The 18,501-nt window shown below is 44.0% G+C and overlaps 38 non-coding genes across 38 annotated transcripts; all 38 read left to right on the top strand.

Moving 5' to 3' along the window:
* Positions 1–568: 568 nt before the first annotated feature.
* Positions 569–639, top strand: trnag-gcc (transfer RNA glycine (anticodon GCC)). The gene has a single exon. It is a non-coding gene; the product is annotated as a tRNA-Gly (tRNA).
* Positions 640–2,090: 1,451 nt separating this feature from the next.
* On the top strand, positions 2,091–2,161 carry trnag-gcc (transfer RNA glycine (anticodon GCC)). The gene has a single exon. It is a non-coding gene; the product is annotated as a tRNA-Gly (tRNA).
* Positions 2,162–2,863: 702 nt separating this feature from the next.
* On the top strand, positions 2,864–2,934 carry trnag-gcc (transfer RNA glycine (anticodon GCC)). Its single transcript has one exon. It is a non-coding gene; the product is annotated as a tRNA-Gly (tRNA).
* Positions 2,935–3,359: 425 nt separating this feature from the next.
* trnam-cau (transfer RNA methionine (anticodon CAU)) lies at positions 3,360–3,432 on the top strand. The gene has a single exon. It is a non-coding gene; the product is annotated as a tRNA-Met (tRNA).
* Positions 3,433–3,890: 458 nt separating this feature from the next.
* trnam-cau (transfer RNA methionine (anticodon CAU)) lies at positions 3,891–3,963 on the top strand. The gene has a single exon. It is a non-coding gene; the product is annotated as a tRNA-Met (tRNA).
* A 143-nt stretch (positions 3,964–4,106) lies between these two features.
* trnam-cau (transfer RNA methionine (anticodon CAU)) lies at positions 4,107–4,179 on the top strand. The gene has a single exon. It is a non-coding gene; the product is annotated as a tRNA-Met (tRNA).
* A 474-nt stretch (positions 4,180–4,653) lies between these two features.
* Positions 4,654–4,726, top strand: trnam-cau (transfer RNA methionine (anticodon CAU)). The gene has a single exon. It is a non-coding gene; the product is annotated as a tRNA-Met (tRNA).
* Positions 4,727–4,869: 143 nt separating this feature from the next.
* trnam-cau (transfer RNA methionine (anticodon CAU)) lies at positions 4,870–4,942 on the top strand. Its single transcript has one exon. It is a non-coding gene; the product is annotated as a tRNA-Met (tRNA).
* Positions 4,943–5,085: 143 nt separating this feature from the next.
* trnam-cau (transfer RNA methionine (anticodon CAU)) lies at positions 5,086–5,158 on the top strand. The gene has a single exon. It is a non-coding gene; the product is annotated as a tRNA-Met (tRNA).
* Positions 5,159–5,301: 143 nt separating this feature from the next.
* trnam-cau (transfer RNA methionine (anticodon CAU)) lies at positions 5,302–5,374 on the top strand. Its single transcript has one exon. It is a non-coding gene; the product is annotated as a tRNA-Met (tRNA).
* A 474-nt stretch (positions 5,375–5,848) lies between these two features.
* On the top strand, positions 5,849–5,921 carry trnam-cau (transfer RNA methionine (anticodon CAU)). Its single transcript has one exon. It is a non-coding gene; the product is annotated as a tRNA-Met (tRNA).
* A 258-nt stretch (positions 5,922–6,179) lies between these two features.
* trnam-cau (transfer RNA methionine (anticodon CAU)) lies at positions 6,180–6,252 on the top strand. Its single transcript has one exon. It is a non-coding gene; the product is annotated as a tRNA-Met (tRNA).
* A 143-nt stretch (positions 6,253–6,395) lies between these two features.
* Positions 6,396–6,468, top strand: trnam-cau (transfer RNA methionine (anticodon CAU)). The gene has a single exon. It is a non-coding gene; the product is annotated as a tRNA-Met (tRNA).
* Positions 6,469–6,611: 143 nt separating this feature from the next.
* On the top strand, positions 6,612–6,684 carry trnam-cau (transfer RNA methionine (anticodon CAU)). The gene has a single exon. It is a non-coding gene; the product is annotated as a tRNA-Met (tRNA).
* Positions 6,685–6,942: 258 nt separating this feature from the next.
* On the top strand, positions 6,943–7,015 carry trnam-cau (transfer RNA methionine (anticodon CAU)). The gene has a single exon. It is a non-coding gene; the product is annotated as a tRNA-Met (tRNA).
* Positions 7,016–7,158: 143 nt separating this feature from the next.
* On the top strand, positions 7,159–7,231 carry trnam-cau (transfer RNA methionine (anticodon CAU)). The gene has a single exon. It is a non-coding gene; the product is annotated as a tRNA-Met (tRNA).
* A 143-nt stretch (positions 7,232–7,374) lies between these two features.
* On the top strand, positions 7,375–7,447 carry trnam-cau (transfer RNA methionine (anticodon CAU)). The gene has a single exon. It is a non-coding gene; the product is annotated as a tRNA-Met (tRNA).
* Positions 7,448–7,705: 258 nt separating this feature from the next.
* Positions 7,706–7,778, top strand: trnam-cau (transfer RNA methionine (anticodon CAU)). The gene has a single exon. It is a non-coding gene; the product is annotated as a tRNA-Met (tRNA).
* A 359-nt stretch (positions 7,779–8,137) lies between these two features.
* On the top strand, positions 8,138–8,210 carry trnam-cau (transfer RNA methionine (anticodon CAU)). The gene has a single exon. It is a non-coding gene; the product is annotated as a tRNA-Met (tRNA).
* Positions 8,211–8,353: 143 nt separating this feature from the next.
* trnam-cau (transfer RNA methionine (anticodon CAU)) lies at positions 8,354–8,426 on the top strand. Its single transcript has one exon. It is a non-coding gene; the product is annotated as a tRNA-Met (tRNA).
* An 804-nt stretch (positions 8,427–9,230) lies between these two features.
* On the top strand, positions 9,231–9,303 carry trnam-cau (transfer RNA methionine (anticodon CAU)). The gene has a single exon. It is a non-coding gene; the product is annotated as a tRNA-Met (tRNA).
* Positions 9,304–9,561: 258 nt separating this feature from the next.
* Positions 9,562–9,634, top strand: trnam-cau (transfer RNA methionine (anticodon CAU)). The gene has a single exon. It is a non-coding gene; the product is annotated as a tRNA-Met (tRNA).
* Positions 9,635–10,209: 575 nt separating this feature from the next.
* Positions 10,210–10,282, top strand: trnam-cau (transfer RNA methionine (anticodon CAU)). The gene has a single exon. It is a non-coding gene; the product is annotated as a tRNA-Met (tRNA).
* A 589-nt stretch (positions 10,283–10,871) lies between these two features.
* trnam-cau (transfer RNA methionine (anticodon CAU)) lies at positions 10,872–10,944 on the top strand. Its single transcript has one exon. It is a non-coding gene; the product is annotated as a tRNA-Met (tRNA).
* Positions 10,945–11,087: 143 nt separating this feature from the next.
* trnam-cau (transfer RNA methionine (anticodon CAU)) lies at positions 11,088–11,160 on the top strand. The gene has a single exon. It is a non-coding gene; the product is annotated as a tRNA-Met (tRNA).
* A 143-nt stretch (positions 11,161–11,303) lies between these two features.
* On the top strand, positions 11,304–11,376 carry trnam-cau (transfer RNA methionine (anticodon CAU)). The gene has a single exon. It is a non-coding gene; the product is annotated as a tRNA-Met (tRNA).
* A 258-nt stretch (positions 11,377–11,634) lies between these two features.
* On the top strand, positions 11,635–11,707 carry trnam-cau (transfer RNA methionine (anticodon CAU)). The gene has a single exon. It is a non-coding gene; the product is annotated as a tRNA-Met (tRNA).
* A 575-nt stretch (positions 11,708–12,282) lies between these two features.
* Positions 12,283–12,355, top strand: trnam-cau (transfer RNA methionine (anticodon CAU)). The gene has a single exon. It is a non-coding gene; the product is annotated as a tRNA-Met (tRNA).
* Positions 12,356–12,613: 258 nt separating this feature from the next.
* Positions 12,614–12,686, top strand: trnam-cau (transfer RNA methionine (anticodon CAU)). Its single transcript has one exon. It is a non-coding gene; the product is annotated as a tRNA-Met (tRNA).
* Positions 12,687–12,829: 143 nt separating this feature from the next.
* trnam-cau (transfer RNA methionine (anticodon CAU)) lies at positions 12,830–12,902 on the top strand. The gene has a single exon. It is a non-coding gene; the product is annotated as a tRNA-Met (tRNA).
* A 474-nt stretch (positions 12,903–13,376) lies between these two features.
* trnam-cau (transfer RNA methionine (anticodon CAU)) lies at positions 13,377–13,449 on the top strand. Its single transcript has one exon. It is a non-coding gene; the product is annotated as a tRNA-Met (tRNA).
* A 258-nt stretch (positions 13,450–13,707) lies between these two features.
* trnam-cau (transfer RNA methionine (anticodon CAU)) lies at positions 13,708–13,780 on the top strand. The gene has a single exon. It is a non-coding gene; the product is annotated as a tRNA-Met (tRNA).
* A 474-nt stretch (positions 13,781–14,254) lies between these two features.
* On the top strand, positions 14,255–14,327 carry trnam-cau (transfer RNA methionine (anticodon CAU)). The gene has a single exon. It is a non-coding gene; the product is annotated as a tRNA-Met (tRNA).
* Positions 14,328–14,462: 135 nt separating this feature from the next.
* On the top strand, positions 14,463–14,535 carry trnam-cau (transfer RNA methionine (anticodon CAU)). The gene has a single exon. It is a non-coding gene; the product is annotated as a tRNA-Met (tRNA).
* Positions 14,536–15,110: 575 nt separating this feature from the next.
* On the top strand, positions 15,111–15,183 carry trnam-cau (transfer RNA methionine (anticodon CAU)). Its single transcript has one exon. It is a non-coding gene; the product is annotated as a tRNA-Met (tRNA).
* Positions 15,184–15,729: 546 nt separating this feature from the next.
* Positions 15,730–15,802, top strand: trnam-cau (transfer RNA methionine (anticodon CAU)). The gene has a single exon. It is a non-coding gene; the product is annotated as a tRNA-Met (tRNA).
* A 135-nt stretch (positions 15,803–15,937) lies between these two features.
* On the top strand, positions 15,938–16,010 carry trnam-cau (transfer RNA methionine (anticodon CAU)). The gene has a single exon. It is a non-coding gene; the product is annotated as a tRNA-Met (tRNA).
* A 359-nt stretch (positions 16,011–16,369) lies between these two features.
* On the top strand, positions 16,370–16,442 carry trnam-cau (transfer RNA methionine (anticodon CAU)). The gene has a single exon. It is a non-coding gene; the product is annotated as a tRNA-Met (tRNA).
* The last annotated feature ends 2,059 nt before the right edge of the window (positions 16,443–18,501 follow it).

The following is an 18,501-nucleotide window of genomic DNA, read 5'->3' on the forward strand; positions in this document are numbered from 1 at the left end:
ATGGACTTATGAGCTTGTCATTGGTCACAACAAACACCATGTTCAAGTACAGGGCTATTCATAAGTGTGCTTTGTACCAGAATAACCAAGGCCAAAGATCGATGATCAACTTTGTGGTCGGATCACCACAACTTTGACCGAATGTCTTGAACACCTGGGTGAAGAGAATAGCAGAGCTGTCTACTGATAGTCACTACCTGGTAGTGAGTTGGATCAGATGGCTGGGGAGGCAGCTGGACAAACTTTGTAAACCCAAATGTTAAGTGAGGGTGAACTGGGATGTTCTAGCTGAGGCCCCTGTCTGCGATATCTTAAACTCCCTCCTCCGGAATTTTCTTTTTGCGCCTCGGTGGAGACATGGAAGCAGAGTGGGCCATACAGTCTGGTAGTTGATCCTTTACAGTGATGAATGAACATCCTAACATTTTGAATGTGAAACTCTGCTGCTGCTTGGATTTGTGTGTTGTCCATACGGATGCCCCGGCCGAGATGTTGAAAAGAAAAAAGGGAACTGGTATACTGAAATGTGTCTCCTTCCTAAGCCCCGCCCCCTTTTTGCAGAATAAATGCATTGGTGGTTCAGTGGTAGAATTCTCGCCTGCCACGCGGGAGGCCCGGGTTCGATTCCCGGCCAATGCAAAATACTTTTTGTACATAGAAAAAAAACCATCTGTCAATATTTTGCGAGGGGGAGGACTCAATTCTTACATGACCTACGATGGAAAAACTCTGAAACGGTGATTCAAAGTAATGGCCTGCTTAATCTGATTGAGGTATCGCACTGCTCATCCTCCCAGAGAAATTTATTCTAGGAGGAGTAGTTCTTCGAGTTCTGATTTCACCGCTCATGTAGCCAATGATGTAGAAATCCGAAGGAGGGTGGTTAGGATCAGCGGCCTGCCTGATCTGATCCCAAATGGTGCTTTGTTGATGGACTTATGAGCTTGTCATTGGTCACAACAAACACCATGTTCAAGTACAGGGCTATTCATAAGTGTACTTTGTACCAGAATAACCAAGGCCAAAGATAGATGATCAACTTTGTGGTCAGATCATCAGAACTTTGACTGAATGTCTTGAACACCTGGGTGAAGAGAATAGCAGAGCTGTCTACTGATGGTCACTACCTGGTAGTGAGTTGGATCAGATAGCTGGGGAGGCAGCTGGACAAACTTTGTAAACCCAAATATTAAGTGAGGGTAGCTGAGGCTCCTGTCTGCGATATCTTAAACTCTCTCTTCCGGAATTTTCTTTTTGCACCTCAGTGGAGACTAGGGACATGGAAGCCGAGTGGCCCATGTCCAAAACCTCTATTGTGGTTGTGTCTGCTGGGGTTCTAATTAGAAGGTCATTGGTGCCAATATATCGACAGGTAGTACAGATAAGTTTATTCTAGTAGCTTGTGGTTAGTAGTTATTTGAGGTCTGATTTCACCACTCATGTAGCCAATGATGTAGAAATCTGAAGGAGGGTGATTAATATCAGCGGCCTGCCTGATCTGATCCCAAATAGTGCTTTGTTGATGGACTTATGAGCTTGTCATTGGTCACAACAAACACCATGTTCAAGTACAGGGCTATTCATAAGTGTGCTTTGTACCAGAATAACCAAGGCCAAAGATCGATGATCAACTTTGTGGTCGGATCACCACAACTTTGACCGAATGTCTTGAACACCTGGGTGAAGAGAATAGCAGAGCTGTCTACTGATAGTCACTACCTGGTAGTGAGTTGGATCAGATAGCTGGGGAGGCAGCTGGACAAACTTTGTAAACCCAAATGTTAAGTGAGGGTGAACTGGGATGTTCTAGCTGAGGCCCCTGTCTGCGATATCTTAAACTCCCTCCTCCGGAATTTTCTTTTTGCGCCTCGGTGGAGACATGGAAGCAGAGTGGGCCATACAGTCTGGTAGTTGATCCTTTACAGTGATGAATGAACATCCTAACATTTTGAATGTGAAACTCTGCTGCTGCTTGGATTTGTGTGTTGTCCATACGGATGCCCCGGCCGAGATGTTGAAAAGAAAAAAGGGAACTGGTATACTGAAATGTGTCTCCTTCCTAAGCCCCGCCCCCTTTTTGCAGAATAAATGCATTGGTGGTTCAGTGGTAGAATTCTCGCCTGCCACGCGGGAGGCCCGGGTTCGATTCCCGGCCAATGCAAAATACTTTTTGTACATAGAAAAAAAACCATCTGTCAATATTTTGCGAGGGGGAGGACTCAATTCTTACATGACCTACGATGGAAAAACTCTGAAACGGTGATTCAAAGTAATGGCCTGCTTAATCTGATTGAGGTATCGCACTGCTCATCCTCCCAGAGAAATTTATTCTAGGAGGAGTAGTTCTTCGAGTTCTGATTTCACCGCTCATGTAGCCAATGATGTAGAAATCCGAAGGAGGGTGGTTAGGATCAGCGGCCTGCCTGATCTGATCCCAAATGGTGCTTTGTTGATGGACTTATGAGCTTGTCATTTGTCACAACAAACACCATGTTCAAGTACAGGGCTATTCATAAGTGTACTTTGTACCAGAATAACCAAGGCCAAAGATAGATGATCAACTTTGTGGTCAGATCATCAGAACTTTGACTGAATGTCTTGAACACCTGGGTGAAGAGAATAGCAGAGCTGTCTACTGATGGTCACTACCTGGTAGTGAGTTGGATCAGATAGCTGGGGAGGCAGCTGGACAAACTTTGTAAACTTATTTGTTAAGTAAGGGTGAACTGGGAATGCACCTCATCAGCTCGAACACGGCAGATTTGTGAACACAGATGATGACCCCGCCAAGTTTAAAGAGAAAGGTATCCTGAAAAGTGTCTCCTTCCTTCCTAAGCCCCGCCCCCTTTTTTGCAGTAAAAATGCATTGGTGGTTCAGTGGTAGAATTCTCGCCTGCCACGCGGGAGGCCCGGGTTCGATTCCCGGCCAATGCAAATATCTTTTGTACATAGAAAATCACTGCGCTGACTCGTGTGTATAGTGTCTACAATCTTCAGATGGAGGAAGGACAATGGAAAAAATATATGAACTCCCCGTCGGGGAATTGAACCCCGGTCTCCCGCGTGACAGGCGCACTACTTGGACAAGTAAGTGCCAATAGGGCACCTTTTTTCCCACTGTCTCCCTTACATCCTATATTAAGTATAATGCGAAAGTAAGTTCATACCTGCATTGTTAATCTGTAGTTTGCATCTATAGCTGTACTTTTTAGCTTTGAAGTAGGCTTGAATAGATGCCAAAATAATTTAATCTACAAATTGGGGATGAAAGATTTGTGTATGTTTCTTTTTTTATTATTCCACCATTTTGTCTATATTTTATACAGTGGGTTATATCATGAAAAGTGAGCATTTTTGGAGCCTCGTTGGCGCAGTAGGCAGCGCGTCAGTCTCATAATCTGAAGGTCGTGAGTTCGAGCCTCACACGGGGCAGATATTTTGAATCATCTTAAGTAATATGTGGTCAGGTATGGTTTTACCCTACTGCTTGGCAGGGTGTTCTCACCTGGCTGCACGTCAGTCTCTAAAGATAGACAAAATGGACAGTTTTGAAGCAAATGCAGACGGTACTGTGCACTCACTGAGAATGCAGAACAGTGTGTTGCTGTGGAAGATTCTGACCAAAGGAGGGCGCCAAAGACCATTGAAAAAGCAGTGGAAGAGCAGGGGAATTATGTCAACTTTCAGTGCTCGCTCTACTTTGGCATATTTGGAAGGTCAACCAGTCGTTTTTCTGAGAATGTCAACCAGGTTTTAATACTTCTTTGCCTTGAATCATCTGCGGTCAAAGACACAAATATTTGGTAGAGGAGATTTTTCGCCTGCCATTTTTGTCCATGTCAAGGAAAACAATGTCTGGCCTTCAATCATAGACATAAACAGCTTTTTGGGCCTCGTTGGCGCAGTAGGCAGCGCGTCAGTCTCATAATCTGAAGGTCGTGAGTTCAACCCTCACACGGGGCAGTGGTTTTAATACTTCTTTGCCTTGAATCATCTGCGGTCAAAGACACAAATATTTGGTAGAGGAGATTTTTCGCCTGTCATTTTTGTCCATGTCAAGGAAAACAATGTCTGGCATTCAATCATGGACATAAACAGCTTTTTGGGCCTCGTTGGAGCAGTAGGCAGCGCGTCAGTCTCATAATCTGAAGGTCGTGAGTTTGACCCTCACACGGGGCAGTGGTTTTAATACTTCTTTGCCTTGAATCATCTGCGGTCAAAGACACAAATATTTGGTAGAGGAGATTTTTCGCCTGCCATTTTTGTCCATGTCAAGGAAAACAATGTCTGGCCTTCAATCATAGACATAAACAGCTTTTTGGGCCTCGTTGGGGCAGTAGGCAGCGCGTCAGTCTCATAATCTGAAGGTCGTGAGTTCAACCCTCACACAGGGCAGTGGTTTTAATACTTCTTTGCCTTGAAGTATCTAATGTCGAATACACAAATGTTTGTATTTGGAAGAGTACATTTATCGCTTGCCATGAGGGAGACCCACAACTAACTGTTGCTGCTGTTTGGAATCAGTGCTCGCTCTACTTTGGCATATTTGGAAGGTCAACCAGTCGTTTTTCTGAGAATGTCAACCAGTCATTTTTATCCATGTCAAGGAAAACAATGTCTGGCCTTCAATCATGGACATAAACAGCTTTTTGGGCCTCGTTGGCGCAGTAGGCAGCGCGTCAGTCTCATAATCTGAAGGTCGTGAGTTCAACCCTCACACGGGGCAGTGGTTTTAATACTTCTTTGCCTTGAATCATCTGCAGTCAAAGACACAAATATTTGGTAGAGGAGATTTTTCGCCTGCCATTTTTGTCCATGTCAAGGAAAACAATGTCTGGCCTTCAATCATAGACATAAACAGCTTTTTGGGCCTCGTTGGCGCAGTAGGCAGCGCGTCAGTCTCATAATCTGAAGGTCGTGAGTTCGACCCTCACACGGGGCAGTGGTTTTAATACTTCTTTGCCTTGAATCATCTGCGGTCAAAGACACAAATATTTGGTAGAGGAGATTTTTCGCCTGTCATTTTTGTCCATGTCAAGGAAAACAATGTCTGGCCTTCAATCATGGACATAAACAGCTTTTTGGGCCTCGTTGGCGCAGTAGGCAGCGCGTCAGTCTCATAATCTGAAGGTCGTGAGTTCGACCCTCACACGGGGCAGTGGTTTTAATACTTCTTTGCCTTGAATCATCTGCGGTCAAAGACACAAATATTTGGTAGAGGAGATTTTTCGCCTGCCATTTTTGTCCATGTCAAGGAAAACAATGTCTGGCCTTCAATCATAGACATAAACAGCTTTTTGGGCCTCGTTGGCGCAGTAGGCAGCGCGTCAGTCTCATAATCTGAAGGTCGTGAGTTCAACCCTCACACGGGGCAGTGGTTTTAATACTTCTTTGCCTTGAAGTATCTAATGTCGAATACACAAATGTTTGTATTTGGCAGAGTACATTTATCGCTTGCCATGAGGGAGACCCGCAACTAACTGTTGCTGCTGTTTGGAATCAGTGCTCGCTCTACTTTGGCATATTTGGAAGGTCAACCAGTCGTTTTTCTGAGAATGTCAACCAGTCATTTTTATCCATGTCAAGGAAAACAATGTCTGGCCTTCAATCATGGACATAAACAGCTTTTTGGGCCTCGTTGGTGCAATAGGCAGAGTGTCAGTCTCATAATCTGAAGGTCGTGAGTTCGACCCTCACACGGGGCAGTGGTTTTAATACTTCTTTGCCTTGAATCATCTGCGGTCAAAGACACAAATATTTGGTAGAGGAGATTTTTCGCCTGCCATTTTTGTCCATGTCAAGGAAAACAATGTCTGGCCTTCAATCATAGACATAAACAGCTTTTTGGGCCTCGTTGGCGCAGTAGGCAGCGCGTCAGTCTCATAATCTGAAGGTCGTGAGTTCGACCCTCACACGGGGCAGTGGTTTTAATACTTCTTTGCCTTGAAGTATCTAATGTCGAATACACAAATATTTGTATTTGGCAGAGTACATTTATCGCTTGCCATGAGGGAGACCCGCAACTAACTGTTGCTGCTGTTTGGAATCAGTGCTCGCTCTACTTTGGCATATTTGGAAGGTCAACCAGTCGTTTTTCTGAGAATGTCAACCAGTCATTTTTATCCATGTCAAGGAAAACAATGTCTGGCCTTCAATCATGGACATAAACAGCTTTTTGGGCCTCGTTGGCACAGTAGGCAGTGCGTCAGTCTCATAATCTGAAGGTCGTGAGTTCAATCCTCACACGGGGCAGTGGTTTTAATACTTCTTTGCCTTGAATCATCTGCGGTCAAAGACACAAATATTTGGTAGAGGAGATTTTTCGCCTGTCATTTTTGTCCATGTCAAGGAAAACAATGTCTGGCCTTCAATCATGGACATAAACAGCTTTTTGGGCCTCGTTGGCACAGTAGGCAGTGCGTCAGTCTCATAATCTGAAGGTCGTGAGTTCAACCCTCACACGGGGCAGTGGTTTTAATACTTCTTTGCCTTGAATCATCTGCGGTCAAAGACACAAATATTTGGTAGAGGAGATTTTTCGCCTGCCATTTTTGTCCATGTCAAGGAAAACAATGTCTGGCCTTCAATCATAGACATAAACAGCTTTTTGGGCCTCGTTGGCGCAGTAGGCAGCGCGTCAGTCTCATAATCTGAAGGTCGTGAGTTCAACCCTCACACGGGGCAGTGGTTTTAATACTTCTTTGCCTTGAAGTATCTAATGTCGAATACACAAATGTTTGTATTTGGCAGAGTACATTTATCGCTTGCCATGAGGGAGACCCGCAACTAACTGTTGCTGCTGTTTGGAATCAGTGCTCGCTCTACTTTGGCATATTTGGAAGGTCAACCAGTCGTTTTTCTGAGAATGTCAACCAGTCATTTTTATCCATGTCAAGGAAAACAATGTCTGGCCTTCAATCATGGACATAAACAGCTTTTTGGGCCTCGTTGGCACAGTAGGCAGTGCGTCAGTCTCATAATCTGAAGGTCGTGAGTTCAATCCTCACACGGGGCAGTGGTTTTAATACTTCTTTGCCTTGAATCATCTGCGGTCAAAGACACAAATATTTGGTAGAGGAGATTTTTCGCCTGTCATTTTTGTCCATGTCAAGGAAAACAATGTCTGGCCTTCAATCATGGACATAAACAGCTTTTTGGGCCTCGTTGGCACAGTAGGCAGTGCGTCAGTCTCATAATCTGAAGGTCGTGAGTTCAACCCTCACACGGGGCAGTGGTTTTAATACTTCTTTGCCTTGAATCATCTGCGGTCAAAGACACAAATATTTGGTAGAGGAGATTTTTCGCCTGCCATTTTTGTCCATGTCAAGGAAAACAATGTCTGGCCTTCAATCATAGACATAAACAGCTTTTTGGGCCTCGTTGGCGCAGTAGGCAGCGCGTCAGTCTCATAATCTGAAGGTCGTGAGTTCAACCCTCACACGGGGCAGTGGTTTTAATACTTCTTTGCCTTGAAGTATCTAATGTCGAATACACAAATGTTTGTATTTGGCAGAGTACATTTATCGCTTGCCATGAGGGAGACCCGCAACTAACTGTTGCTGCTGTTTGGAATCAGTGCTCGCTCTACTTTGGCATATTTGGAAGGTCAACCAGTCGTTTTTCTGAGAATGTCAACCAGTCATTTTTATCCATGTCAAGGAAAACAATGTCTGGCCTTCAATCATGGACATAAACAGCTTTTTGGGCCTCGTTGGCACAGTAGGCAGCGCGTCAGTCTCATAATCTGAAGGTCGTGAGTTCAACCCTCACACGGGGCAGTGGTTTTAATACTTCTTTGCCTTGAATCATCTGCGGTCAAAGACACAAATATTTGGTAGAGGAGATTTTTCGCCTGTCATTTTTCTCCATGTCAAGGAAAACAATGTCTGGCCTTCAATCATGGACATAAACAGCTTTTTGGGCGTCGTTGGTGCAATAGGCAGAGCGTCAGTCTCATAATCTGAAGGTCGTGAGTTTGACCCTCACACGGGGCAGTGGTTTTAATACTTCTTTGCCTTGAATCATCTGCGGTCAAAGACACAAATATTTGGTAGAGGAGATTTTTCGCCTGCCATTTTTGTCCATGTCAAGGAAAACAATGTCTGGCCTTCAATCATAGACATAAACAGCTTTTTGGGCCTCGTTGGCGCAGTAGGCAGCGCGTCAGTCTCATAATCTGAAGGTCGTGAGTTCAACCCTCACACGGGGCAGTGGTTTTAATACTTCTTTGCCTTGAATCATCTGCGGTCAAAGACACAAATATTTGGTAGAGGAGATTTTTCGCCTGCCATTTTTGTCCATGTCAAGGAAAACAATGTCTGGCCTTCAATCATAGACATAAACAGCTTTTTGGGCCTCGTTGGCGCAGTAGGCAGGGCGTCAGTCTCATAATCTGAAGGTCGTGAGTTCAACCCTCACACGGGGCAGTGGTTTTAATACTTCTTTGCCTTGAAGTATCTAATGTCGAATACACAAATGTTTGTATTTGGCAGAGTACATTTATCGCTTGCCATGAGGGAGACCCACAACTAACTGTTGCTGCTGTTTGGAATCAGTGCTCGCTCTACTTTGGCATATTTGGAAGGTCAACCAGTCGTTTTTCTGAGAATGTCAACCAGTCATTTTTATCCATGTCAAGGAAAACAATGTCTGGCCTTCAATCATGGACATAAACAGCTTTTTGGGCCTCGTTGGTGCAGTAGGCAGTGCGTCAGTCTCATAATCTGAAGGTCGTGAGTTCAACCCTCACACGCGGCAGTGGTTTTAATACTTCTTTGCCTTGAATCATCTGCGGTCAAAGACACAAATATTTGGTAGAGGAGATTTTTCGCCTGTCATTTTTGTCCATGTCAAGGAAAACAATGTCTGGCCTTCAATCATGGACATAAACAGTTTTTTGGGCCTCGTTGGTGCAATGGGCAGAGCGTCAGTCTCATAATCTGAAGGTCGTGAGTTCGACCCTCACACGGGCAGTGGTTTTAATACTTCTTTGCCTTGAATCATCTGCGGTCAAAGACACAAATGTTTGTATTTGGCAGAGTACATTTACCGCTTGCCATGAGGGAGACCCGCAACTAACTGTTGCTGCTGTTTGGAATCAGTGCTCGCTCTACTTTGGCATATTTGGAAGGTCAACCAGTCGTTTTTCTGAGAATGTCAACCAGTCATTTTTATCCATGTCAAGGAAAACAATGTCTGGCCTTCAATCATGGACATAAACAGCTTTTTGGGCCTCGTTGGCACAGTAGGCAGTGCGTCAGTCTCATAATCTGAAGGTCGTGAGTTCAACCCTCACACGGGGCAGTGGTTTTAATACTTCTTTGCCTTGAAGTATCTAATGTCGAATACACAAATGTTTGTATTTGGCAGAGTACATTTATCGCTTGCCATGAGGGAGACCCGCAACTAACTGTTGCTGCTGTTTGGAATCAGTGCTCGCTTTACTTTGGCATATTTGGAAGGTCAACCAGTCGTTTTTCTGAGAATGTCAACCAGTCATTTTTGTCCATGTCAAGGAAAACAATGTCTGGCCTTCAATCATGGACATAAACAGCTTTTTGGGCCTCGTTGGAGCAGTAGGCAGCGCGTCAGTCTCATAATCTGAAGGTCGTGAGTTCAACCCTCACACGGGGCAGTGGTTTTAATACTTCTTTGCCTTGAATCATCTGCGGTCAAAGACACAAATATTTGGTAGAGGAGATTTTTCGCCTGTCATTTTTGTCCATGTCAAGGAAAACAATGTCTGGCCTTCAATCATGGACATAAACAGCTTTTTGGGCCTCGTTGGCGCAATAGGCAGAGCGTCAGTCTCATAATCTGAAGGTCGTGAGTTTGACCCTCACACGGGGCAGTGGTTTTAATACTTCTTTGCCTTGAATCATCTGCGGTCAAAGACACAAATATTTGGTAGAGGAGATTTTTCGCCTGTCATTTTTGTCCATGTCAAGGAAAACAATGTCTGGCCTTCAATCATGGACATAAACAGCTTTTTGGGCCTCGTTGGTGCAATAGGCAGAGCGTCAGTCTCATAATCTGAAGGTCGTGAGTTCGACCCTCACACGGGGCAGAGGTTTTAATACTTCTTTGCCTTGAATCATCTGCATTCAAAGACACAAATATTTGGTAGAGGAGATTTTTCGCCTGTCATTTTTGTCCATGTCAAGGAAAACAATGTCTGGCCTTCAATCATGGACATAAACAGCTTTTTGGGCCTCGTTGGTGCAATAGGCAGAGCGTCAGTCTCATAATCTGAAGGTCGTGAGTTCGACCCTCACACGGGGCAGAGGTTTTAATACTTCTTTGCCTTGAATCATATGCGGTCAAAGACACAAATGTTTGTATTTGGCAGAGTTCATTTATCGCTTGCCATGAGGGAGACCCACAACTAACTGTTGCTGCTGTTTGGAATCAGTGCTCGCTCTACTTTGGCATATTTGGAAGGTCAACCAGTCGTTTTTCTGAGAATGTCAACCAGTCATTTTTATCCATGTCAAGGAAAACAATGTCTGGCCTTCAATCATGGACATAAACAGCTTTTTGGGCCTCGTTGGAGCAATAGGCAGAGTGTCAGTCTCATAATCTGAAGGTCGTGAGTTCGACCCTCACACGGGGCAGTGGTTTTAATACTTCTTTGCCTTGAAGTATCTAATGTCAAATACACAAATGTTTGTATTTGGCAGAGTACATTTATCGCTTGCCATGAGGGAGACCCGCAACTAACTGTTGCTGCTGTTTGGAATCAGTGCTCGCTCTACTTTGGCATATTTGGAAGGTCAACCAGTCGTTTTTCTAAGAATGTCAACCAGTCATTTTTGTCCATGTCAAGGAAAACAATGTCTGGCCTTCAATCATGGACATAAACAGCTCTTTGGGCCTCGTTGGCACAGTAGGCAGCACGTCAGTCTCATAATCTGAAGGTCGTGAGTTCAACCCTCACACGGGGCAGTGGTTTTAATACTTCTTTGCCTTGAATCATCTGCGGTCAAAGACACAAATAATTGGTAGAGGAGATTTTTCGCCTGTCATTTTTCTCCATGTCAAGGAAAACAATGTCTGGCCTTCAATCATGGACATAAACAGTTTTTAGGGCCTCGTTGGCGCAATAGGCAGAGCGTCAGTCTCATAATCTGAAGGTCGTGAGTTCGACCCTCACACGGGGCAGTGGTTTTAATACTTCTTTGCCTTGAATCATCTGCGGTCAAAGACACAAATATTTGGTAGAGGAGATTTTTCGCCTGCCATTTTTGTCCATGTCAAGGAAAACAATGTCTGGCCTTCAATCATGGACATAAACAGCTTTTTGGGCCTCGTTGGCGCAGTAGGCAGCGCGTCAGTCTCATAATCTGAAGGTCGTGAGTTCGACCCTCACACGGGGCAGTGGTTTTAATACTTCTTTGCCTTGAAGTATCTAATGTCGAATACACAAATGTTTGTATTTGGCAGAGTACATTTATCGCTTGCCATGAGGGAGACCCGCAACTAACTGTTGCTGCTGTTTGGAATCAGTGCTCGCTCTACTTTGGCATATTTGGAAGGTCAACCAGTCGTTTTTCTAAGAATGTCAACCAGTCATTTTTGTCCATGTCAAGGAAAACAATGTCTGGCCTTCAATCATGGACATAAACAGCTCTTTGGGCCTCGTTGGCACAGTAGGCAGCACGTCAGTCTCATAATCTGAAGGTCGTGAGTTCAACCCTCACACGGGGCAGTGGTTTTAATACTTCTTTGCCTTGAATCATCTGCGGTCAAAGACACAAATATTTGGTAGAGGAGATTTTTCGCCTGTCATTTTTCTCCATGTCAAGGAAAACAATGTCTGGCCTTCAATCATGGACATAAACAGCTTTTTGGGCGTCGTTGGTGCAATAGGCAGAGCGTCAATCTCATAATCTGAAGGTCGTGAGTTTGACCCTCACACGGGGCAGTGGTTTTAATACTTCTTTGCCTTGAATCATCTGCGGTCAAAGACACAAATATTTGGTAGAGGAGATTTTTCGCCTGTCATTTTTGTCCATGTCAAGGAAAACAATGTCTGGCCTTCAATCATGGACATAAACAGCTTTTTGGGCCTCGTTGGTGCAATAGGCAGAGCGTCAGTCTCATAATCTGAAGGTCGTGAGTTCAACCCTCACACGGGGCAGAGGTTTTAATACTTCTTTGCCTTGAATCATCTGCATTCAAAGACACAAATATTTGGTAGAGGAGATTTTTCGCCTGTCATTTTTGTCCATGTCAAGGAAAACAATGTCTGGCCTTCAATCATGGACATAAACAGCTTTTTGGGCCTCGTTGGTGCAATAGGCAGAGCGTCAGTCTCATAATCTGAAGGTCGTGAGTTCGACCCTCACACGGGGCAGAGGTTTTAATACTTCTTTGCCTTGAATCATATGCGGTCAAAGACACAAATGTTTGTATTTGGTAGAGTACATTTATCGCTTTCCATGAGGGAGACCCGCAACTAACTGTTGCTGCTGTTTGGAATCAGTGCTCGCTCTACTTTGGCATATTTGGAAGGTCAACCAGTCGTTTTTCTGAGAATGTCAACCAGTCATTTTTATCCATGTCAAGGAAAACAATGTCTGGCCTTCAATCATGGACATAAACAGCTTTTTGGGCCTCGTTGGCACAGTAGGCAGTGCGTCAGTCTCATAATCTGAAGGTCGTGAGTTTGACCCTCACACGGGGCAGTGGTTTTAATACTTCTTTGCCTTGAATCATCTGCGGTCAAAGACACAAATATTTGGTAGAGGAGATTTTTCGCCTGCCATTTTTGTCCATGTCAAGGAAAACAATGTCTGGCCTTCAATCATAGACATAAACAGCTTTTTGGGCCTCGTTGGCGCAGTAGGCAGCGCGTCAGTCTCATAATCTGAAGGTCGTGAGTTCAACCCTCACACGGGGCAGTGGTTTTAATACTTCTTTGCCTTGAAGTATCTAATGTCGAATACACAAATGTTTGTATTTGGCAGAGTACATTTATCGCTTGCCATGAGGGAGACCCACAACTAACTGTTGCTGCTGTTTGGAATCAGTGCTCGCTCTACTTTGGCATATTTGGAAGGTCAACCAGTCGTTTTTCTGAGAATGTCAACCAGTCATTTTTATCCATGTCAAGGAAAACAATGTCTGGCCTTCAATCATGGACATAAACAGCTTTTTGGGCCTCGTTGGTGCAGTAGGCAGAGCGTCAGTCTCATAATCTGAAGGTCGTGAGTTTGACCCTCACACGCGGCAGTGGTTTTAATACTTCTTTGCCTTGAATCATCTGCGGTCAAAGACACAAATATTTGGTAGAGGTGATTTTTCGCCTGTCATTTTTGTCCATGTCAAGGAAAACAATGTCTGGCCTTCAATCATGGACATAAACAGCTTTTTGGGCCTCGTTGGTGCAATGGGCAGAGCGTCAGTCTCATAATCTGAAGGTCGTGAGTTCGACCCTCACACGGGGCAGTGGTTTTAATACTTCTTTGCCTTGAATCATCTGCGGTCAAAGACACAAATGTTTGTATTTGGCAGAGTACATTTACCGCTTGCCATGAGGGAGACCCGCAACTAACTGTTGCTGCTGTTTGGAATCAGTGCTCGCTCTACTTTGGCATATTTGGAAGGTCAACCAGTCGTTTTTCTGAGAATGTCAACCAGTCATTTTTATCCATGTCAAGGAAAACAATGTCTGGCCTTCAATCATGGACATAAACAGCTTTTTGGGCCTCGTTGGCACAGTAGGCAGTGCGTCAGTCTCATAATCTGAAGGTCGTGAGTTCAACCCTCACACAGGGCAGTGGTTTTAATACTTCTTTGCCTTGAAGTATCTAATGTCGAATACACAAATGTTTGTATTTGGCAGAGTACATTTATCGCTTGCCATGAGGGAGACCCGCAACTAACTGTTGCTGCTGTTTGGAATCAGTGCTCGCTCTACTTTGGCATATTTGGAAGGTCAACCAGTCGTTTTTCTGAGAATGTCAACCAGTCATTTTTGTCCATGTCAAGGAAAACAATGTCTGGCCTTCAATCATGGACATAAACAGCTTTTTGGGCCTCGTTGGAGCAGTAGGCAGCGCGTCAGTCTCATAATCTGAAGGTCGTGAATTCAACCCTCACACGGGGCAGTGGTTTTAATACTTCTTTGCCTTGAATCATCTGCGGTCAAAGACACAAATATTTGGTAGAGGAGATTTTTCGCCTGTCATTTTTGTCCATGTCAAGGAAAACAATGTCTGGCCTTCAATCATGGACATAAACAGCTTTTTGGGCCTCGTTGGCGCAATAGGCAGAGCGTCAGTCTCATAATCTGAAGGTCGTGAGTTCGACCCTCACACGGGGCAGTGGTTTTAATACTTCTTTGCCGTGAATCATCTGTGGTCAAATACTTGGTAGAGGAGATTTTTCGCCTGCCATTTTTGCCCATGTCAAGGAAAACAATGGCTGGCCTTCAATCATGGACATAAACGGCTTACTGGGCCTCGTTGGCGCAGTAGGCAGCGCGTCAGTCTCATAATCTGAAGGTCGTGAGTTCAACCCTCACACGGGGCAGTGGTTTTAATACTTCTTTGCCTTGAATCATCTGCGGTCAAAGACACAAATATTTGGTAGAGGACATTTTTCGCCTGTCATTTTTGTCCATGTCAAGGAAAACAATGGCTGGCCTTCAATCATGGACATAAACAGCTTTTTGGGCCTCATTGGCGCAGTAGGCAGTGCGTCAGTCTCATAATCTGAAGGTCGTGAGTTCAACCCTCACACGTGGCAGTGGTTTTAATACTTCTTTGCCTTGAATCATCTGCGGTCAAAGACACAAATATTTGGTAGAGGAGATTTTTCGCCTGTCATTTTTGTCCATGTCAAGGAAAACAATGTCTGGCCTTCAATCATGGACATAAACAGCTTTTTGGGCCTCGTTGGAGCAGTAGGCAGCGCGTCAGTCTCATAATCTGAAGGTCGTGAATTCAACCCTCACACGGGGCAGTGGTTTTAATACTTCTTTGCCTTGAATCATCTGCGGTCAAAGACACAAATATTTGGTAGAGGAGATTTTTCGCCTGTCATTTTTGTCCATGTCAAGGAAAACAATGTCTGGCCTTCAATCATGGACATAAACAGCTTTTTGGGCCTCGTTGGCGCAGTAGGCAGCGCGTCAGTCTCATAATCTGAAGGTCGTGAGTTCGACCCTCACACGGGGCAGTGGTTTTAATACTTCTTCGTCTTGAATCATCTGTGGTCAAATACTTGGTAGAGGAGATTTTTCGCCTGCCATTTTTTTTTCTACTTCTTTGCCTTGAAGTATCTAATGTCGAATACACAAATGTTTGTATTTGGCAGAGTACATTTATCGCTTGCCATGAGGGAGACCCGCAACTTACTGTTGCTGCTGTTTGGAATCAGTGCTCGCTCTACTTTGGCATATTTGGAAGGTCAACCAGTCGTTTTTCTGAGAATGTCAACCAGTCATTTTTGTCCATGTCAAGGAAAACAATGTCTGGCCTTCAATCATGGACATAAACAGCTTTTTGGGCCTCGTTGGAGCAGTAGGCAGCGCGTCAGTCTCATAATCTGAAGGTCGTGAATTCAACCCTCACACGGGGCAGTGGTTTTAATACTTCTTTGCCTTGAATCATCTGCGGTCAAAGACACAAATATTTGGTAGAGGAGATTTTTCGCCTGTCATTTTTGTCCATGTCAAGGAAAACAATGTCTGGCCTTCAATCATGGACATAAACAGCTTTTTGGGCCTCGTTGGCGCAATAGGCAGAGCGTCAGTCTCATAATCTGAAGGTCGTGAGTTCGACCCTCACACGGGGCAGTGGTTTTAATACTTCTTTGCCGTGAATCATCTGTGGTCAAATACTTGGTAGAGGAGATTTTTCGCCTGCCATTTTTGCCCATGTCAAGGAAAACAATGGCTGGCCTTCAATCATGGACATAAACAGCTTACTGGGCCTCGTTGGCGCAGTAGGCAGCGCGTCAGTCTCATAATCTGAAGGTCGTGAGTTCAACCCTCACACGGGGCAGTGGTTTTAATACTTCTTTGCCTTGAATCATCTGCGGTCAAAGACACAAATATTTGGTAGAGGAGATTTTTCGCCTGTCATTTTTGTCCATGTCAAGGAAAACAATGTCTGGCCTTCAATCATGGACATAAACAGCTTTTTGGGCCTCGTTGGAGCAGTAGGCAGCGCGTCAGTCTCATAATCTGAAGGTCGTGAATTCAACCCTCACACGGGGCAGTGGTTTTAATACTTCTTTGCCTTGAATCATCTGCGGTCAAAGACACAAATATTTGGTAGAGGAGATTTTTCGCCTGTCGTTTTTGTCCATGTCAAGGAAAACAATGTCTGGCCTTCAATCATGGACATAAACAGCTTTTTGGGCCTCGTTGGCGCAGTAGGCAGCGCGTCAGTCTCATAATCTGAAGGTCGTGAGTTCGACCCTCACACGGGGCAGTGGTTTTAATACTTCTTCGTCTTGAATCATCTGTGGTCAAATACTTGGTAGAGGAGATTTTTCGCCTGCCATTTTTTTTTCTACTTCTTTGCCTTGAAGTATCTAATGTCGAATACACAAATGTTTGTATTTGGCAGAGTACATTTATCGCTTGCCATGAGGGAGACCCGCAACTTACTGTTGCTGCTGTTTGGAATCAGTGCTCGCTCTACTTTGGCATATTTGGAAGGTCAACCAGTCGTTTTTCTGAGAATGTCAACCAGTCATTTTTGTCCATGTCAAGGAAAACAATGTCTGGCCTTCAATCATGGACATAAACATCTTTTTGGGCCTCGTTGGAGCCCCAGGTAGCGCGTGAGTCAAGCTAATTCTTGGTTGCGAAAGCCAATCGCCGTTCAGTCTGCAACCAAGAATCAACCAAGAATTGTCCGCTGTGGCCAATCGGTGCTCGTATCGCAACCAAGAATCAACCAAGAATTGACCAATGGCGTCTTCGCGCTCACGAACACTCACGATGAATGACGAGAACGGCCGAAGACGATTGTTTTCATCTCTCCGACGTTTGGAAAGTTCAACTCCGAGTCCGAGTTCACGAATACTTACGGTGGATGAAGATAACGGCTGTCGGATTCTGTTCATCTTATTGTCAACATTTCGAAAGTAAGTCAATCCTTTATAACTATTGTCAATACAAATTAATTGAGATATATTGATATTTGAATGAACGGTAATTTTTACTGACGAGGAAACGCGTCCTAACGTATAACGTCAACTGTCCCATCACTGTATTACATTTATAGATAGCGATTTTATCACTTATGTTACTTAGCTAGGTCTAACGTTACTGATATTACGTTCCTGTCAAGTCACTTTAACGTTAACCAACAAAGTTAACAAAGTAACCCGCTTTTTGATGACCGTAGCGAACTAACGTTAAGTGGGACTGTCCACCATTACACCGTTATTTTACTTTTCTCTTTATGTATTTATTCATTTACAATAAATTAATGTTAGCTACATACAGCATAACACGACTTAAATTAAAATGAAATAGTGTACTAGTCTGTGAGTCGTAACCTTTACAATAACGTAATAACGTAACAACGTTATTGGACACTTGTTTGTAACTTACCGTTCATTGCATTACTAAACATTACTTACTTGAAAAATCGTCTTTGTCTAGAATTTGTATTTTACAGTGATCTTTATTCTTGCGCAGATTTAATATTTAATTACCTTTACTATACTGTAGGTATAGTTTGCAATACCTACAGTGCACACAGTAATGTATATTTAATAATAGTTTAATAATAGGATGTCACCCGGGTCATTCTGCTGCCAAATTATTACTTTGAATACATTTTGCTGCTAATACTTTTGTAATTCTACATAAGAAAGATTCTTATTGTAGGGGAGCATTTTTCAAAGTGTGGTATTGTTGGAAAACTATACACAGACAGGGGGCATAATATAAATTGAACATTACAAGGTGATCCTGACTGGATATAACTGATAGTAGTATAATATACACAGCTTCCTTAAGTAATGTGTTACCAAATGTTTTGTTCATTTCATCTTTCACAGCTGTGTTATTTACATTCGTATCTCTGTTTTCTTTATATATAATTTTTTTAATCTAGATGGAACCTCGCTTCAGGAGACGTGCAGACGGTAGTGTGAACCTCACAGACACAGTTGAGGCAATAAAGGTGAAGGAGAGCAACAGAGGAAAGCCCTGGATGCGACCCATGTCCACAGATGCAGTACTAGACAAAGCTAAGACATCTTTAATTCAGCACCATGGCGATCCAGAAAACAGGAAACACCTTCTGGGTTTCTTTGACATCCAGTTCGGTGTGTTTCGTGGGCAGACTTTCAAGTGGGTGGCTGAAAATGCCCTTGGATATGCTGCTTACCTGGTGGCAGCAATGAAGAGGGACCCCACAGGCGGCAGCAAGGACTACCAGGAACATGCACACAACAAGGGGTGTTTCAAGGAATATATTGAGCTCTTTCCTTCTGGCAGAATTGCCATTGCCATGAAGGAAGAGCAATATG

This window comes from Cebidichthys violaceus, unplaced genomic scaffold, assembly GCF_023349555.1.
Source record: "Cebidichthys violaceus isolate CVI_PGR_0920_01 unplaced genomic scaffold, fCebVio1.0.p SCAF_24, whole genome shotgun sequence".
In the NCBI taxonomy this organism is placed as follows: domain Eukaryota; kingdom Metazoa; phylum Chordata; class Actinopteri; order Perciformes; family Stichaeidae; genus Cebidichthys; species Cebidichthys violaceus.